The sequence below is a fragment of the Dama dama genome, chromosome 30 (genome assembly GCF_033118175.1).
Source record: "Dama dama isolate Ldn47 chromosome 30, ASM3311817v1, whole genome shotgun sequence".
NCBI classification, from domain to species: domain Eukaryota; kingdom Metazoa; phylum Chordata; class Mammalia; order Artiodactyla; family Cervidae; genus Dama; species Dama dama.
The window spans coordinates 44,983,634-45,005,173 of NC_083710.1; positions in this window are offsets into that span (position 1 = coordinate 44,983,634).

Here is a 21,540-nt window from a genome sequence, read left to right on the forward strand (position 1 = left end):
TATCATGCTCCAACATTAAAGGCAAAAATTGATAAAATGGGTAAATGACTATCATATGTGTAAAGGAACCCAAACAAAACTACTAGAAACGCACACACGTACATACACATATGTGTATCTATTGATGTGAGTAGAGAAGACTTTGTTCCATGATCCATGGAGACAGAGAGGCTACCTGAGCTGGGTGCATCTTGTGTTACCTTTTGGGTTGGTGCCCTCAGGTATTTGATATCTCTGTGTGAGGGAGGAGGCATTCAAGCCTTTAAAGGAAGTAGTGTTTTCCAGGTTTAGCACTTGTGGCAGGACCTCTCTTGAGGGCCCTGACTGGCCTCCTAGTGGCCTTGGGTATGTATGTCCTCTCTCCATGTATAGACCTTTGATGATTGTAGAGCTTCAACAGGAAGTCAACCACAACAAACATCCTACACTAAACAGATCACCTCTGAATGTGGGTGGTCAGGGAATCCCATTCTCCACCTAAGACTCCAGAGCATAGTAACACTGATGAATGGATTCCCACTATAGTAAGCTACTCAGTCCAGGAATACTCTTAGTTATGACAGGTTTAAGACTTCCTTCTCCACCTAAAAGTACATATTCCAGGTGACCTGACCTAGGAAGCTGTCATCTATCACCACAGGCAGCTCCAACAGGAACAAGTATATAACAAGTAGGACCAGATTGAATAAACTTGCCAAAATAGAACATCACATTAAATTTTCTTTGGAAACGCAGAACACAAAAACAGGTCAGAATCTACATTTTAAACCTAAAAAGAGTCACTGCTTGAAAAAAATAAAAAGTTTAAATTGTACTTAGAATATTGTAACATCATAAACTCTCCATGATTCAGTTAAAAAAAAAAAAAATACCCATCAAACCAAGAGCTAGGGAAATAGCAACTTGAATGAGAAGATAAAATCAACAAACTCCAACACCAACATGAATCAGATATTGGAATTACCTAGCAATGGCCATAGAAAAGTTTCAACAAGAAATCACTTTCAAAACAAATTTAAAAATAGGTAATTTCACCAAATAAAGATAAACTATAAAAAACAAATGAAATTACAGAAGTGAAAAATACAAGTAAAATTTTTTAAACTTATGTATATAGGTTTTACTATTTATATAGGTTTTACTATTTATATAGGTTTTACTATTTTGTAGGTAATATTTACTATTTTCAGTCAGTTCAGTTCAGTTCAGTCGCTCAGTCGTGTCTGACTCTTTGCAACCCCATGAATCGCAGCACGCCAGGCCTCCCTGTCCATCACGAACCCCTGGAGTTTACTCAAACTCATGCCCATCTGGTTGGTGATGCCATCCAGCCATCTCATCCTCTGTCGTCCCCTTCTCCTCCTGCCCCCCCAACCCATCCCAGCATCAGGGTCTTTTCCAATGAGTCAACACTTTGCATGAGGTCGCCAAAGTATTGGAGTTTCAGCTTCAGCATCAGTCCTTCCAATGAACACCCAGGACTTATCTCCTTTAGGATGGACTGGTTGGATCTCCTTGAAGTCCAAGGAACTCTCAAGAGTCTTCTCCAACACCACAGTTCAAAAGCATCAATGTTTCTGCACTCAGCTTTCTTCACAGTCCAACTCTCACATCCATACATGACCACTGGAAAAACCATAGCCTTGACCAGATGGACCTTTGTTGGCAAAGTAATGTCTCTGCCTTTTAATATGCTATCTGGGTTGATCATAACTTTCCTTCCAAGGAGCAAGCGTCTTTTAATTTCATGGCTGCAATCACCATCTGCAGTGATTTTGAAGCTCCCCAAAATAAAGTCTGACACTGTTTCCACTGTCTCCCCATCTATTTCCCATGAAGTGATGGGACCAGATGCCATGATCTTAGTTTTCTGAATGTTGAGCTTTAAGCCAACTTTTTCACTCTCATCTTCTACTTTCATCAAGAGGCTTTTTAGTTCCTCTTCACTTTCTGCCATAAGGGTGGTGTCATCTGCATATCTGGGGTTATTGATATTTCTCCTGGCAATCCTAATTCCAGCTTGTGCTTCTTCCAGCCCAGCATTTCTCATAATGTACTCTGCATATAAGTTAAATAAACAGGGTGACAATATACAGCCTTGACATACTCCTTTTCCTATTTGGAACCAGTCTGTTGTTCCCTGTCCAGTTCTAACTGTTGCTTCCTGACCTGCATACAGGTTTCTTAAGAGGCAGCTCAGGTGGTCTGGTATTCCCATCTCCTTCAGAATTTTCCACAGTTTATTGTGATCCACACAGTCGAAGGCTTTGGTGTTGTCAATAAAGCAGAAATGGATGTTTTTTGGAACTCTCTTGCTTTTTCGATGATCCAGTGAATAATAGTAAATACTAATACTATTTTAGGTATAGGTAAATTTTTACTGTTACTGAATAAGTTTTTACTAGTGGAATGAAAATGACAGCAAATAGAAGCTGTGAATTTGAGGAAAGATCAACAGAATTAATCCAATATGAAAACCAGAGAAATTAGATTGAAAAAGAAAAGAAACTCTAGTATGTATGGAGCAATAACAAAATATCCAATATTTGCATTGTCAGAGCCCTAGAAGGAAAGAAAGAAACAAAATGGGGAAAAATTATTTTGAAAAATAATGGCTGATAATTTCTTAAATTCCACAAACTACATAAATCTACAGATTAGAAAATGGGGGGAGAAAAAAGAAAATGGGAAAATTACTTGAGCAGACATTTTGTCAGAGTTCATGTAGACAGCAACATAAAAGCATATTCAGCATCATTAGACAATGGGGAAATGTAAATTAAAACCACAATGAGATATCAACACAAACCTATCAAATGGCTACTTTATTTTAAAAAAATGATATTACCAAATACTGCAGAGGACATGGAGAAACTGGATGACTCAAACAATGCTGGTGGAAATGTAAAATGGTAAACCCCCTCTGGCAAAGAATTTTTAAATTTCTTACAAATTTAGCATGAAATTACCATATAAGCAGCAATGTTACTCTTGAGCATTTATCACAAGAAAATAAAAATTATGTTCACACAAAAGACCTGCTACATGAATGTTCATTTTGGGTTTATTCATACTATCCCCAATGGAAACAATACAGATGCCTTTTAATAAGTGGAATGACTAAACAAATTCTGATACATTCACAACAATGAAGAGATACAGATGACTAATAGGTAAGCAGTTTGGATGAAACTCCAGGAAATGATTCTGAGTAAAAAGAAGCCAATCCACAAAGGGTATATACTATGTAATTCTATTTATATAATACTTTGAAAATTATACAAGCAAAGAACAGATTACTCAGCTCAGTTCAGTCACTCAGTCATGTCTGACTCTTTGCAACCCCCATGAACTGTAGCACGCCAGGCTTCCAGATTACTGGATTAATCTTTTTTACAGGATAGTCAGGAATATTGGTTTCCCTGGTAGCTCAGGTGGTAAAGAGTCCACCTGCCATGCAGGTGACCTGATTTCAATCCCTGAGTTGGGAAGATTGCCTGGAGAAGGGAATGGCTACCCACTTCAGTGTTCTGGCCTGGAGAATTCCATGGACAGAGGAGCCTGGCAGGCTACAGTCCATAGGATCACAAATAGTCGGACATGACTGAACGACTTTCACACACATACACACACACACACACACACACACACACACGATCAGGAATATAGAGCTGAGAGAGAGGTTAACTAGTTATAAAAGAGCAACAAGAGGGATCGTTGTGAGTACAGCATTGTTTTGTATCTTGACTCTGGTGGAGGATTATGTGAACCTACACATATGATAAAATTGCATAGAATTAGTACACACACACATAGTGACAAAGAAAACCTGGGAAATCTGAAATAGGTCAGTGGACTTAAAACTGTCAAAATCCTGATGATACTGTACCAGAGTTTTGTAAAAAGTTGCTGGTGGGAAACAGTAAAATTTACATAGGATCTCTCTCTGTATTACTTAGAACCGCATACAAAGCTCTAATTATTGTCATATGCCAACTACAGCTCAATAGAGCTGTTAAAGTAATATTAGATTAATGTACATATCTATAAAATAATTGTTTTATTCAACAAATCAGTTTGTAAATGCAGAAAACAGTAACTACTAAGTCAACTGAATCTAAAATTCTTGAATAACATGTTTAATGGCTTTAAATTTCATAGTAATATAATAATGTTTCTGTATTTGTGGTGATGAAATAAAGAATTAAAGAAAATATCTTTCATTTGACAAGGCAATTTTTTGTCAGGAGCAGATTTTATCCACCATTTATTTGGGGAATATTCATATAAAACATTTTGATCAGTGTAACACACAAAATATTTTAAGTATAGCTTTGAACACATGTAAATCCATGGCTGACTCATGTCAATGTATGGCAAAAACCACTACAATATTGTAAAGTAATTAGCTTCCAACTAATAAAAATAAGTGAAAAAAAAAAGAAAATAAATTTTAAGTGAAAATTTCATCCTGGATGCCTCCTGAAAAATATGAAGATATGTTATTAATTAATTCAGGAAAGCCATTGTTGTGGATTCAGAGATGATACGAGCCAAATATGGTATTTTGGAATAAATAAGCTCCTGTATACACAAAGCTTAAAACTTCTGAAACTTAACATCTCAATTATGTGAGTTATTAAATATTTCAAGCAAGCTTTGATCAAAGGCTAAGATTGTATCATGGCTGAATTTATTGAGAGATTTCATTAAGTCCAGTATTTTATTCTGTAATTAAAGAGAAGTACATATATTTTATATATATATGTCAACTCTGGTTGCAGAGTTGACGTTCTTATTACAACATTTGAAAACCCAATATTCTTCAACAGAAAAATGGATTACAGTGGTTAGAGTAGTACTCATAATTTGATGAAGGGCTTGACTCTTTATTTTTGAATGAGATTCAATAAAGAAGGAGTAGAATAATTTGCTTTAGGGCTGTAATGAAAATGCAAATGTGTTCGGAAAACTTAGATGTGTATAACCTAAACATTCCTGAAAGAAAGTGAAGTCACTCAAACGTGTCCAACTCTTTGCGACCCCGTGGACTGTAGCCTACCAGGCTCCTCCATCCATGAGATTCTCCAGACAAGAATACTGGAGTGGGTTACCATTTCCTTCTCCAGGGTATCTTCCCAACCCAAGGATCGAACCCAGGTCTCCCACATTGGAGGCAGACGCTTTAACTTCTGAGCCTGTACTTCTTTGTTTTCTCTATACATTGCTTACTCTTTGCACAGTAATATGCTAAAGAGATCTTTTGGTACATATCTTATTTTTATATTTTTTATATCTACAAAAGTATCTTATATGGAGCAAAATACATTTAAGATCAGTTCAGTTCAGTCATTCAGTCGTGTCTGACTGTTTGCAACACCATGGACTGCAGCATGTCAGGCCCCCCTGTCCATCAACAACTCCCAGAGTTAACTCAAACTCATGTCCATTGAGTCCGTGATGCCATCTAACTATCTCATTCTCTGCTGACCCCTTCTCCTCCTGCCTTCAATCTTTCCCAGCATCAGGGTCTATTCTAATGAGTCAGTTCTTCACATGAGGTGGCCAAGGTATTGGAGAATCAGCTTCAGCATCAATCCTCCCAATGAATATTCAGGACTGATTGTCTTTAGGATGGACTGAATGGATCTCCTTGCAGTCCAAGGGACTCTCAAGAGTCTTCTCCAACACCACAGTTCAAAAGCATCAGATCTTCAACATTCAGCCTTCTTTATGATCCAACTCTCACGTCCATACATGACTCCTGGAAAAACCATAGCTTTGATTAGGTGGAACTTTGTTGGCAAAGAAACGTCTCTGCTTTTTAATATGCTGATAAGGTTGGTCATAACTTTTGTTCCTAAGAGGAAGCGTCTTTTACATTCAAGGCTGAAGTCACCATCTGCAGTGATAGTGGAGCCCCACCTCCCAAATAAAGTCTGTCACTGTTTCCACTGTTTCCCCTTCAATTTTCCATGAAGTGACGGGACCCAATGCCATGATCTTAGTTTTCTGAATGTTGAGTTTTAAGCCAACTTTTTCACTCTCCTCTTTCACTTTCACCAAGAAGCTCTTTAGTTTTTTGCTTTCTACCATAAGGGTGGTGTCATCTGCATATCTTAGATTATTGCTATTGCTCCTGGTAATCTTGACAGATTAAGACAAACATAAAATATCTAATTTATTTCATTTCATGAATTTTGATTGCTGATATATATGACATTTTAATGTAATCACATCATTATTTTATATGAGTCAGTTCAGTCACTCAGTCTTCTCCGACTCTTTGTGACCCCATGAACCACAGCACACCAGGCCTCCCTGTACATCACCAACTCCCGGAGTCTACCCAAACCCATGTCCATTGACTCAGTGATGCCATCCAACCAGCTCATCCTATATCGTCCCCTTCTCCTCCTGCCCTCAATCTTTCCCAACATCAGGGTCTTTTCAAATGAGTCAGCTCTTTGCATAAGGTGGCCAAAGTACTGGAGTTTCAGCTTCAGCATCAGTACTTCCAATGAACACCCAGGACTCATCTCCTCTAGGAAGGACTGGTTGGATCTCCTTGCAGTCCAAGGGATTCTCAAGAGTCTTCTCCAACACCACAATTCAAAAGCATCAATTCTTTGGTGCTCAGCTTTCTTTATAGTCCAACGCTCACTTCCATACATGACTACTGGAAAAAACATAGCCTTGACTAGATGGACCTTTGTTGGCAAAGTAATGTCTCTGCTTTTTATTATGCTATCTAGGTTGGTCATAACTTTCCTTCCAAGGAGTAAGCGTCTTTTAATTTCATGGCTGCAATCACCATTTGCAGTGATTTTGAAGCTCCCCAAAATAAAGTCAGCCACTGTTTCCACTGTTTCCCCATCTATTTGACATGGCATGATGGGACCGGATGCCATGATCTTAGTTTTCTGAATGTTGAGCTTTAAGCCAACTTTTTCACTCTCCTCTTGCACTTTCATTAAGAGGCTCTTTAGTTCTTCACTTTCTGCCACAAGGGTGGTATCATCTGCATATCTGAGATTATTGATATTTCTCCTGGAAATCTTGATTCCAGCTTGTGCTTCCTCCAGCCCAGCAGTTCTCATGATGTACTCTGCATACAAGTTAAATAAGCAGGGTAACAATATACAGCTTTGACATAGTCCTTTTCCTATTTGGAACCGGTCTGTTGTTCCATGTCCAATTCTAACTGTTGCTTCCTGACTTGTATACAGATTTCTCAAGAGGCAGGTCAGGTGGTCTGGTAGTCCCATCTCTTTCAGAATTTTCCACAGTTTATTGTGATCCACACAATCAAAGGCTTTGGTATAGTCAATAAAGCAGGAATAGATATTTTTCTGGAACTCTCTTGCTTTTTTGTTGATCCAGCTGATGTTGGCAATTTGATCTCTGGCTCCTCTGCCTTTTCTAAAACCAGCTTGATCATCTGGAAATTTACAGTTCATGTATTGCTCAAGCCTGGTTTGGAGAATTTTGAGCATTACTTTACTAGCATGTTAGATGAGTGCAATTGTGTGGAGCATTCTTTGGCATTGCCTTTCTTTGAGATTGCAATGAAAACTGACCTTTTCCATTACCGTGGCCACTGCTGAGTTTTTCAATTTTGCTGACCTATTGAGTGCAGCACTTTCACAGTATCATCTTTTAGGATTTGAAATAGCTTAACTGGAATTCCATCACCACCACTAGCTTTGTCCGTAGTGATACTCCGTAAGGCCCAATCGACTTAACATTCCAGGATGTCTGGCTCTAGGTGAGTGACCACATCATCGTGATTATCTGGGTCGTGGACATCTTCTTGCATAGTTCTTCTGTGTATTCTTGCCACCTCTTTTTAATATCTTCTGCTTCTGTTAGGTCCATACAATTTCTGTCCTTTATTGAGCCCATCTTTGCATGAAATGTTCCCTTACTATCTCTAATTTTCTTGAAGAGATCTCTAGTCTTCCTAGTCCATTGTTTTCCTCTATTTCTTTGCATTGATCTCTGAGGAAGGCTTTCTTATCTCTCCTTGCTATTCTTTTTGGAACTCTGCATTCAAATGGGCATATCTTTCCTTTTCTCCTTTGCTTTTCACTTCTCTTCTTTTCTCAGCTATTTGTAAGGCCTCCTCAGGCAGCCATTTTTTTTTTATTTTTCTTTTGCATTTCTTTTTCTTGGGAATGGTCTTGATCCCTGTCACCTGTACAATGTCATGAACCTTTGTCTATAGTTCATCAAAGCACTCTTTTTATCAGATCTAGTCCTTTAAATCTATTATTCACTTCCACTGTATAATCATAAGGGACTGATATAGGTCTTACCTGAATGTTCTAGTGGTCTTCCCCACTTTCTTCCATTTAAGTCTGAATTTGGTAATAGGAGTTCATGATCTGAGCCACAGTCAGCTCCCAGTGTTGTTTTTGCTGACTCCATAGAGCTTCTTTAGTGGAAAACATATTCAGAATTATTATAACATGATTTCAGTAATTCTAACTTAAAATTTGTGTATCCTATGCATCCTTTTATTTTACAAATTCTTCTTCTTCCTTTTTTTTTTTTTTTTGCTGACAAAGTGAAAGACTTTATTGGGAAAGAGCACCCAGGCAGAGGGCATCAAGGTAAGGGAATCCAGGGGAGCTGCTCTGCCATGTGGCTCACAGTCTCAGGTTTCAAGGTGATGGGATTAGTTTCTGGGTTGTCTCTGGCCTGACATCTTGCTTGGCACATATTTGGTCTGACTCAGGGTTCAAATTCTTATTGAGGCAAAAGTCACATGAATTTAACATTTACGTGTATGACTCACATAGTTTATTGTGCATAGGGAATTTCATAAAAGACAGGCAAAAAGCAGTTTAATTATTGTCTGGAAAGAAGAAAGATTAGGAAGTGACTGGTTAATTGTCATAAGTTTTTCTTTTGTTGCTATGAAAATATTTTTAGAGAGTGATTTGCAAAGCATGTCAAACATACTAAGTGAATCACACACTTTAAGATGTTAATTTTATGTTATCTTTTGTTTACCTTACACTGTATCAAAGTTTTCTTTTAGAGGAGAGCAGAAGGCAACCTTCACACTGAGAAAATCTTTGAGCTGTTTGTGACCCAGTTTGGTTTTGCTAAAGGAATGCTGAAGTCTTAGGTCAACTTTACCTGTTAGCATAACCTTCCTTTCACTTCTCAAAATAGCGATAAGTGAATTCCAGTTTATAGCTGAGAATATGACCCTGAAGCTTTGTGCAGCATATTTTTGTTCACCCTTCTGTGGTCATTTTTATCCTTCTTCTTGCCCTGGAAGCGAGAAAATAAGTTACAGTTAAGTAAGAGTATTAGTCACTCAGTCGTGTCCAACTCTTTGTGAGCCCATGGGCTGTAGCCCTCTAGGCTTCTCTCTGTTCATGGAGTTCTCCAAGCAAGAATACTGGAGTAGGTAACTATTCCCTTCTCCAGGGGATTTTTCTTTTTTTATTTTATTTTATTTTTTTAAATTAACTTATTTTAATTGGAGGCCAATTACTTTACAATATTGTAGTGGGTTTTGCCATACATTGACATGAGTCAGCCATGGGTGTACATGTACTCCCCATTCAGGTCTCCTGCATTGCAGGGAGGTTCTTTACCATCTAAGCTACCAGGGAAGCCCATAGAAAACAGGCTTGCTAATCCTGGGCCTCAGGCTGGGGTTATACACTTGAGAATCCAAGTTGCAAATAAGAAATCAGAGGGTGGGAGAAATAGAGTCAGAATTTTCACTTCTACTGATTTCTTACTTCAGGTTTCTGGGCTGATGGCAAGAGCTGTTCTCCATACAAACCTCTCTCCCTCTCCCTCTCTCCTCTGTTTTGATAATCACCCTCACCCCCTTATCCCTGTAGGACCAGGTGCATTAATGTTGGTTTCCTGTTGTAGTGGATTTGGAGAGGGTCAATTATCACCCTTTCTTGTGAGCCTTGGTTCTGGTAAGGACACAGTGAAAAATCTGAGGTCTTACCTAGGCAAAAACAAGTTTATTGAAGAAAGAACAGAAAGAGTACCTCAAGAGAGAGGTGGACCAAACTAAGAGAGGAACTGGCCCCAGAATGATGAGGTATGGGGGTTTTCAAGATAGGGCTTTTGCATATTCATCTAGGTGGGTGTGGACTGACAGTTTTGATTGACAGACTCTATTGAGTGTGCCTATCCTATAATTCAATCTGTTACAATCAGATGTATGTATGTATAGAATGTTTATGAACCCTTAGTGGGCTCCCAGCTGCCTAAGATCACTTGAAGACAGCTGTGCATCAAAAATACATGTGCCAAAGTTGAGAAGTCCCTGTGGTTAGTCTGGTTCCACTATGCACCTAGGGTGCAAGCTCTGGAGTTGGAAACATCTCTGTGGTTATTTTGCAGCATATCTGTGAACTCTTCTTGGCCACACTGGGGCATGTCTGGGGTGGGGTTTAGAGATCAGTTTGAATCTTTCTTGGCTAAGCCACACTTCTTTGCTCATGGCTAACTTCCCACCTAGCATCGTTTATCACATCTGTTTGTCAGGTGTCCATCTCTCCTACCTTCCTTGTATTAATACCAAGCCTAGAACGATAGGCTGACACAATGTCTTTGAAATCTACAGGCATTTTCTGATGGGAAAATGAAACCCTCCTCCCAATGACATCACTATTAATAACCGAAAGTCATGTTAAAACAACATAAAAACAATTCACCTTATATATGTTTTGAAATATAAAGGGAAATAAAGGATAATACCTAATGTTGCTAAGGCTATGGGGAAAAAAAAAAAAAAAAATATATATATATATATATATATATATATATATATATATATATATTTGGCTAAATTAGCTTACATTTTGGAATTCTAAAGATAAAACACTATACTTACCTCATAGAATGGTGGTAAGGATTACATAAGTTATTACAAAGTTAAGGATTTCACACAAAGGCTGGCATACTGAAAACAAATCATAATTATTATATGTTGTTACTATTCTTCTTTCTCCATTAAAGCCTAGCTTTAAAACACTGATTTTCAATCAAGGATTCATGTGAGAATCACCTGGTAAACTTTCAGTGATTATACATCCTGAGAACACAATTTAGGGGTCTTTGATTCAGTAGGTGTTGTATGAAGGTCTAGGTCCTTCTCCACAGAAAGGACTGATATCTACTCTTCACAAGATTTCTTTTGTTACATGAGAAAATGTTTAAAATATAGCTAAGTGAAAGTAAATTATGTTCTAATTTTAGACTATGAAGATTTCTTGATAAACATTGAAGATTGAAAACTTATACCAATGACAATAAAAGGAATTTCTCAAATAATAAATTCCTCAAATCAGGAAAAAAAAAAAAAAAAAGATATACTTTTGGCCTTTATAGATTTGGGCAATATTTTTTATAGGATAATTCCAAATAGGTAGATAAAGAACTTATAGTATTTAAAACAAGGAACAACAAAACACCTCCAGCAAATGGCTGCAGAGTTACTGTGTAATAACTTGTATAGGTGCAGATAATCTCTGATAGTGAGTTACCAAAGGGAATTTGTAAGTTCATTATGACAGAAACTCTGTGTGTGCTCAGTTGCTCAATCATGTCTAATTGCCTATGACCCCATGGACTGGAGCCTGCCAGACTCCTCTGTCCATGAGATTTCCAGGTAAGAGTACTGACTGAATATTTTTTTAAACTAAAAACAACTGATCCCAGTCTACAAACTTACCAATTAAAAAAGTGTAAATTTGAAGCTGTTTAATTTATACATCTGAACAAATACAACTTGCAAACCTTCTTTGTAAAATTACAAAGGTGTAGCAGTATCAGATTTATTAGGTGGGGAGTTAGACATGAGCAATGAGGGGTGGCCTACCTGAAAAAGATTCAGTTCAGTTCAGTTCACTTGCTCAGTTGTGTCAGACTTTTTGCGACCCCATGAACTGCAGCACGACAGTCCTCCTTGTCCATCACCAATTCCCAGAGCCTACCCAAACTCATGTCCATTGAGTCAGTGATGCCATCCAAGCATCTCATCCTCTGTCATCCACTTCTCCTCCTGCCTTCAATCTTTCCCAGCATCAGGGTCTTTTCAAATGAGCCAGCTGTTTGCATCAGTGGCCAAAGTATTAGAGTTTCAGATTCAACATCAGTCCTTCCAATGAACACTCAGGACTGATCTCCTTTAGGATGGACTGGTTGGATTTCCTGGCAGTCCAAGGGACTCTCAAGAGTCTTCTCAAACACCACAATTCAAAAGCATCAGTTCTTCAGTGCTCATCCTTCTTTATGGTCCAACTCCCACATCCATACATGATTACTGGAAAAACCATAGCCTTGACTAGATGGACCTTTGTTGATGAAGTAATGTCTCTGCTTTTTCATATGCTGTCTAAAACCTACTACAATACAGTAAAGTAATTAGCCTCCAACTAATAAAAATAAATGAAAAAAAAAAATAATATGCTGTCTAGGTTGGTCATTACTTTCCTTCCAAGGAACAAGTGTCTTTTAATTACAGAACTGCAGTTACCATGTGTAGTGATATTGGAGCACTAGAAAATAAAGTCAGTCACTGTTTCCACTGTTTCCCCATCTATTTGCCATGAAAGGATACGGCCATATGTCATGATCTTAGTTTTCTGAATGTTGAGCTTTCAGCCAACTTTTTCACTCTCCTCTTTCACTTTCATCAAGAGGCTGTTTAGTTCTTCTTAATTTTCTGCCATAAGGATGGTGTCATCTGCATATCTGAGGTTATTGATATCTCCCAGCAATCTTGGTTTCAGCTTGTGCTTCTTCCAGCCCAGAGTTTCTCATGATGTACTCTATATATAAGCTAAATAAGCAGGGTGACAATATACAGCCTTGACATACTCCTTTTCCTATTTGGAACCAGTCTATTTTTCCCTGTCCAGTTCTAACTGTTGCTTCCTGACCTGCATACAGCTTTCTCAAGAGGCAGGTCAGGCGGTCTAGTATTCCCATCTCTTTCAGAGTTTTCCACAGTTTTGACTGTGATCCACACAATCAAAGGCTTTGGCATAGTCAATAAAGCAGAAATAGATGTTTTTCTGGAATTCCCTTGCTTTTTTGATGATCCAGCGGATGTTGGCAATTTGATCTCTGGTTCCCCTGCCTTTTCTAAAGCCAGCTTGAACATCTGGGAGTTCACAGTTCACATATTGCTGAAGCCTCTCTTGGAGAATTTTGAGCATTACTTTGCTAGCATGTGAGCTGAGTGCAATTGTGTAGTAGTTTGAGCATTCTTTGGCATTGCCTTTCTTAGGGATTGGAATGAAAACTGACTTTTTCCAGTCCTGTGGCCAATTCTAAGTTTTCCAAATTTGCTGGCATATTGTGTGCAGCACTTTCACAGCATCATATTTTTGGATTTTTGAAATAGCTCAACTGAAGTTACTTCACCTCCACTAGCTTTGTTCGTAGTGATGCTTCCTAAGGCCCACTTGACTTCACATTCCAGGATATCTGGCTTTAGGTGAGTGATCACATGACCATGACTATGTGGGTCATGAAAATCTTTCTTGTACAGTTTTTCTGTGTATTCTCGGCACCTCTTCTTAATATCTTCTGCTCCTGTTACATCCATACCATTTCTGTCCTTTAATGAGCCCATCTTTGAATGAAATATTACCTTGGTATCTCTAATTTTCTTGAGGAGAACTCTAGTCTTTCCCATTCCAGAAGAAAGGAACAGTGACCCCACAGGAGACTTGCCTGTGGGTGTCCAGGAGTCTCCAGTGAAGGTGTGGGTCGGCGGCAGCCTGCTGCAGGTTTGGGGGCATAGACTGTAGCAGTACATACATGGGATCTCTTGAAAGAGGTCAGCATTATCTTCATTACCTCCACCATAATTTGGCCCCAGATAAACAGCAGGGAGGGAACACAAGTCCGCACATCAACCGAAACTTGGTTTAAAGATTTATTGAGTGTGGCCCTGCCCATCAGAACAAGACCTAGTATCTCCCTCAGTCAGTCTATCCCATCAGGAAGTTTTCAGAAGCCTCTTATTTTTCTCCATCAGAGGGCAGACAGACTGAAAACCACAATCACAGAAAACTAATCAATATAATCACATGGACCACAGCCTTGTCTTACTCAATGAAACTATGAGCCATACCATGAAGGTTACTCAAGTAGGACGGGTCATGGTGGAGAGTTCTGATGGACTGTGGTCCACTGGAGAAGGGAATGGCAAACCACTTCAGTATTCCTGCCTTGAGAACCCCATGAACAGAATGAAAAGGCAAAAAGATATGACACTGAAAGATGAACTTCCCACTTCAGTAGGTGCCCAATATGCTACTGGAGATCAGTGGAAAAATAACTCCAGAAATAATGAAGAGACAGAGCCAAAGTAAGAACAACACCCAGTTGTGAATGTGACTGGTGACAGAAGCAGGGTCCGATGCTGGAAAGAGCAATATTGAATAGGAACCAGGAATGTTAGGTCTATGAATCAAGGCACATTGGAAGTGATCAAACAGGAGATGGCAAGAATGAACATCGACATTTTAGGAATCAGCGAACTAAAACGGACTGGAATGGGTAAATTTCACTCAGATGGCCATTATATCTACTACTGTGAGCAATAATCCCTTAAAAGAAATGGAGTAGCCATCATAGTCAACAAAAGAGTCTGAAATGCAGAATTTGGATGCCATCTCAAAAACAACAGAATGGTCTCTGTTTGTTTCCAAGGCAAACCATTCAATATCTTGGTAATCCAAATCTATACCCTGAACAGTAATGCTGAAGAAGCTGAAACTGAATGGTTCTATGAAGACCTACAAGAACTTCTAGAACTAATACCCAAAAAAGATGTCCTTTTCCTTATAGGGGACTGGAATGCAGAAGTAGGGAGTCAAGAAACACTTGGAGTAACAGGCAAATATGGCCTTAGAGTACAGAATGAAGCAGGCCAAAGGCTTATAAAGTTCTTCCAAGATAATTCACTGGTCATAGCAAACATCCTATTCCAACAACACAAGAGAAGACTCAACACATGGACATCACCAAATGGCCAATACTGAAACCAGATTGACTATATTCATTGCATCCAAAGATGCAGAAGCTCTATACAGTCAGCAAAAACAAGACCGGGACCTGACTGTGACTCAGACTTCAGTTGAAGAAAGTAGGGAAAACCACTAGACCATTCAGGTATGACCTAAATCAATCCCTTATGATTATACAGTGGAAGTGAGAAATAGATTTAAGGGACTAGATCTCATAGACAGAGTGCCTGATGAACTATGGACAGAGGTTTGTGACATTGTACAGAAGACAGCGAGCAAGACCAAGACCAAGAAAAATTCAAGAAAGCAAAATGGCTGTCTGTGGAGGCCTTACAAATAGCTGTGAAAAGAAGAGAAGCTAAAAGCAAAGGAGAAAAGGAAAGATATACCCTTTTGAATGCAGAGTTCCAAAGAATAGAAAGGAGAGATAAGAAAGCCTTCCTCAGTGATCAGTTAGAATAATCATTTCCAAATAAGAGAAGCCACATTTGGAAAAACGTTTAAGTGAAAAGTACTCCATAATATATTATTTAAGTCATAGGAAGTCTAGGATGACAAGACAATTAGGGCTAAAGACTACAGACTATGAACACAAATATAGTTTAAAACAATAAGCTTAATTCTTCATGTTGAAAGTAATACAAGAAATATCTCCCCTTTGTTTATTTATTTTTTTTTTTTTAGAGAATTTACCTTAGAGACATGCAATTATTAAGTACTTTTCCTCCTTTGAAATTGACACTCATTCTTTTGAAACTACACAAGCCTTTAGTCAGCTTTATCATGGCAAGTATAACTTTTCAGGGACTCAGGAGCTATCTAACTGAAATGCAAACATTAAGGAAGACAGCACACTTACCTCCCAGTTTCTATGGGAGGGTAAGAACTTAATTTCTGTGGGCACCTCGCTTTGGGTTGCAAAAATACAATCTGTGGTAAGCATATGAGATTCCCCACCCCCCCCCCCCCTTCTGGATAAAGCCAAGTAGCTACTACAGATAGTCACCTCAATTCCAGGTGTACCTAGGATGAACTATGTGTGACAAATGGTGCCCTGAAGTCCTTTGACCTAAGGACTAGTCATTGTTTATCTTGAAACTAGATAATTAGTGAGTTGTATCTGTTTGGCTGTATAAAATGTTGAGATTTCTTTTTGTTTTTTCAATTTCTTAGTGGACTGCTGGTGATTTTGCCCCACATTCTGGTTTAATACTTATTAGATTGTAAAATGTTTTCTTTCTCTGCAACCTCTGTGGAGAGGTTTTCTGCCTTGGAAGAAGGCTTTTAATTATATTTCCCCAACAATTTTAAAACATGATTTCATCAAATACACGTGAACAACTTCAAAATATTTGGCTGACTGAGTGAAGGAGCAGAGACTTTTCAGCTCGTGTCACTTAAGTGAGCTACAGCCTCTGACACTTCTATCTCTGAAAGAAGAATGGCTCTTCACCATACTTTACCTAACCCTTACAAAAGGGAAATTCTAACTATTATTTTAGTCCTATTTCTGAATTCTAGCCTCAAGGAAATCTAGAAGAATGTATTTTAGTTTCCTAACTTGCTTTTTTGGGCTCCATAATCACTGCAGATGGTGACTGCAGTCATTAAATTAAAAGACACTTACTCCTTGGAAGGGAAGTTATGACCAACTTAGATAGCATATTAAAAAGCAGAGACATTACTTTGCCAACAAAGGTCCTTCTAGTCAAGACTATGGTTTTTCCAGTGGTCATGTATGGATGTCAGAGTTGGACTGTGAAGAAAGCTGAGCGCCAAAAAAATTGATGCTTTTGAACTGTGGTGTTGGAGAAGACTCTTGAGAGTCTCTTGGACTGCAAGGAGATCCAACCGGTCCATCCTAGAGATCAGTCCTGGGTGTTCATTAGAAGGACTTATGCTCCAGTACTTTGGCCACCTCATGTGAAGAGCTGACTCATTGGAAAAGACCCTGATGCTGGGAGGGATTGGGGGCAGGAGGAAAAGTGGACAACAGAGGATGAGATGGCTGGATGGCATGACCAATTCAATGGACATGAGTTTGAATAGACTCTGGGAGTTGGTGATGGACAGGGAGGCCTGGTGTGCTATGATTCATGGGGTCACAGAGTTGGACAAGACTGAGCGACTGAACTGAACTGAACCTGAGGAAGGAAAAAAAAAAAAATGTGGCAAATTAAAAGTGCTAGTTTTCCAAAAAACTTAAACAATGACCACAAATTTTCACTAACTGACTCTAAAGTGAAGACATCTGCTATGCTTTTGCACTGACATTTCCAAGAAATAATGACAAAAAATAAATACAACAGCAACAACAAAAATAAACCAGGCTAAAATACATATCTATGAATAAAATTAGACATTTAATGCCATCTTCGATTTCTTTCTCCTTTCTTATGAGCTGGAAGATAGAAACAAGTAAAACAGCCTTGGGGCTCACATTTTGGGGTAGAATAGCCATCCCATTAACCATGAATGACTTACTCTGGACTGTTATGTGCAAAATAAATGAGCTTTTACGTTATTGAAAGTCCATTGTAGACAGGGTTCTTTTTATTACAACAGCATAGCCCATGCTACTGGTCGTTTGGTGTTGTTATAACCCTAATCCTAAAATGTGCAGTGTTTATTGTTTAGACAGCACGTGGCAGGAAAGCAGCTGTCACAGGCTGGACAGACAACAAACAAAAGTGGAAACTTTTGCAAGTTAGAATTATCCTCTAAAAGGAACTTAAAATATCAATACTTTCACATGATTGACTGAAAACAGATGACATCCAGAGCTTAATGAACTTTGAAGCGTCTGTACTGGCAAAGAAACTACAAATATGAGTAACAGAAGCCTGGGATTTAATGCTTAAAATTTATCCAGTACCCTCTACCAATAGCAGCAGGTGTGGGCTGTAAAGTCTATAAATCCCCAGGAAATCCTACATTCTAGCATCCTCTTTAGATATATAATCATATAGGATAAGTCTATAAACTATAAGACGCACAAAGAATTATTGTAAAACAGCCACAGAGGCAGTTGAAAGGGTCATCAGGGAGCAACTCCCCTCCAGTCAATTTCATCCAGGGATCTAGTTACAGGAAGACATCATTCTGGGAACCCAGGCATCAGAAGCCCCATGTGTCTCATAATACAACCATCCAAAAAAAACCAAATAATTCATGGGTCCCCATAGAAATCAGGATGCTACCCTAAGTAAGCCATCAATCAGTTCTGTTTGTCAACCGTTTCTGACTCTTTGCGATCCCTTAACCGCAGCACAACAGGCCTCCCTGTCCATCACCAACTCCCGGAGTTTACTCAAACTCATGTCCATTGAGTCGGCGATGCCATCCAACCATCTCATCCTATGTTGTCCCCTTCTCCTCCTGCCTTCAATCTTTCCCAGCATCAGGGTCTTTTCAAATGAGTCACTTCTTTGCATAAGGTGGCCAAAGTATTGGAATTTCAGCTTCAAAATTGATCTTTCCAAAGAACACCAAGGACTGATCTCCTTTAGGATGGACTGGTTGGATATCCTGGCAGTCCAAGGGACTCTCAAGAGTCTTTTCCAACACCACAATTCAAAAGCATCAATTCTTCGGTGCTCAACTTTCTTTATAGTCCAACGCTCACATCCATACATGACTACTGGAAAAACCATAGCTTTGACTAGATAGATCTTTGTTGACAAAGTAATGTCCCTGCTTTTTAATATGCCGTCTAGGTTGGTCATAACTTTCCTTCCAAGGAGTAAGCGTCTTTTAATTTCATGGTTGCAATCATCATCTGCAATGACTTTGGAGCCCCCCAAAATAAAGTCAGCCACCGTTTCCACTGTTTCCCCATCTATTTGCCATGAAGTGATGGGACAAGATGCCATGATCTTAGTTTTCTGAATGTTGAGCTTTAAGCCAGCTTTTTCACTCTCCTCTTTCACTTCCATCAAGAGGCTCTTTTGTTCTTGTTCACTTTCTGCCATAAAGGTGGTGTCATCTGCATATCTGAGGTTATTGATATATCTCCTAGCAATCTTGAATCCAGCTTGTGCTTCTTCCAATGCAGCCTTTCTCACTATGTACTCTGCATATAAGTCAAATAAGCAGGGTGACAATATACAGCCTTGACATACTCCTTTTCCTATTTGGAACCAGTCTGTTGATCCATGTCCAGTTCTAACTGTTGCTTCCTGACCTGCATAAAGGTTTCTCACGAGGCATGTCAGGTGGTCTGGTATTGCCACCTCTTTCAGATTTTCCACAACTTATTGTGATCCACACAGTCGAAAGCTTTGGCATAGTCAATAAAGCAGAAATAGATATTTTTCTGCAACTCGGTTGCTTTCCCAATGATCCAGCAGATGTTGGCAATTTAATCTCTGGTTCCTCTGTCTTTTCTAAAGCCAGCTTGAACATCTGGAATCTTCAGTTTACATATTGCTGAAGTCTGGCTTGGATAATTTTGAGCATTACTTTAATAGGGAGTGAGATGAGTGCAATTGTGCAGTAGATTGAGTGTTCTTTGGCATTGCCTTTCTTAGGGATTGGGATGAAAACTGACCTTTTCCAGTCTTTTGGCCACTGTGAGTTTTCCAAATTTGCTGACATATTGAGTGCTGCACTTTCACAACATCATCTTTTTGGATTTGAAATAGCTCAACTGGAATTCCATCACCTCTACTAGCTTTGTTCATAGCAATGTTTCCTAAGACTCCCTTGACTTCACATTCCAGGATGTCTGGCTCTAGGTGAGTGATCACACCATTTTGATTATCTGGGTTGTGAAGATCTTGTTTGTACAATCTTCTGCATATTCTTGCCACCTCTTCTTAATACCTTCTGCTTCTGTTAGGTCCATACCATTTCTGTCCTTTATTGAGCCCATCTTTGAATGAAATGTTTCCTTGGTATCTCTAATTTTCTTGAAGCAACCTCTAGTCTTCCCCATTCTATTGTTTCCTCTATTTCTTTGCATTGATCACTGAGGAAGGCTTTTTTATCTCTTCTTGTTATTCTTTGGAAGTCTATATTCAAATGGGTATATCTTTCCTTTTCTCCTTTGCTTTTTGCTTCTCTTCTTTTTCAGATATGTGTATGGCCTCCTCAGACAGCCATTTTGCATTTTTGCATTTCTTTTTCTTGTGGATCATCTTGATCCCTATCTCCTGTACAGTGTCAAGAACCTCTGTCCATAGTTGATCAGGCATTCTGTCTATTAGAACTAGTCCCTTAAATCTATTTCTCACTTCTACTGTATAATCATTAGGGATTTGATTTAGGTCATAGCTATAAAAGATGACACGACTGAGTGACTGAACCTAACTGAACTGAATGATCTAGTGGTTTTTCCCACTTTCTTCAAATGAAGTCTGAATTTGTCAATTTTTCAATAAGGAGTTCATTATCTGAGCTCTTGGTCTTATTTTGCTGACTGTATAGTTTCTACATCTTTGGCTGCAAATAATATAATCAATCTGATTTCAGTGTTGGCCATCTGGTGATGTCCATGTGTTGAGTCTTCTCTTTTGTTGTTGGAAGAGAATGTTTGCTATGACCAGTGAATTCTCTTGGAAGAACTCTATAAGCCTTTGGCCTGCTTCATTCTGTACTACAAGGCCAAATTTGCCTGTTACTCCAGGTGTTTCTTGACTTCTTACTTTTGCATTCCAGTCCCCTATAATGAAAAGGATATCTTTTTTGAGTAGTAATTCTAGGTCTTATAGGTCTTCTTAGAGCTGTTCACTTTCAGCTTCTTCAGTGTTACTGGTCAGATATAGACTTCGATTACCGTGATATTGAATGGTTTGCCTTGGAAACGAACAGAGATCATTTTGTCATTTTGGCTGTATCTGTGCCCAGGCAATTTAAATTTGGGGGGGGGGGGGGCGGGGTAGGGTGTTCTTATTAGAGGACACCGGTTCTGCGGAAAGGGAAGATGTGGAGACTAGAAGCACATCAGTGTTATTTCCGTATCTTTCCAGATAGCAAGAATTCATGGGTCTTCCATAACAATTTCTGGATAGTGATTATAAATTTCTTGTTTCTTTTTGTATCCCTGTACATATTCATGGGGGTTTCCCTGGTAGATCTGATGATAAAGAATCCGTCTGCAATGTGGGAGACATGGTTTCAATCCTTGGGTTGAGAAGCTCCCCAGGAGAAGGAAATGACAACCCACAACCAATATTCTTAAATGGAGAATCCCCATGGACTGAGGAGCCTGGTGGGCTACAGTCCACAGGTTTGCAAAGAATCAGACAAGAGTAAATGGCAAAGCACTGTGCACATGTTCATAGAATTGCTCGCAAACTACTGCAGTGTTCTGAACAGGTTCACAAGGCACCTGTGGTACATTTCGGAGAAGGCAATGGCACCCCACTCCAGTACTCTTGCCTGGAAAATCCCATGGGTGGAGGAGCCTGGTAGGCTGCAGTGCATGGGGTCACTAGGAGTCGGACACGACTGAATGACTTCACTTTCACTTTTCACTTTCATGCATTGGAGAAGGAAATGGCAACCCACT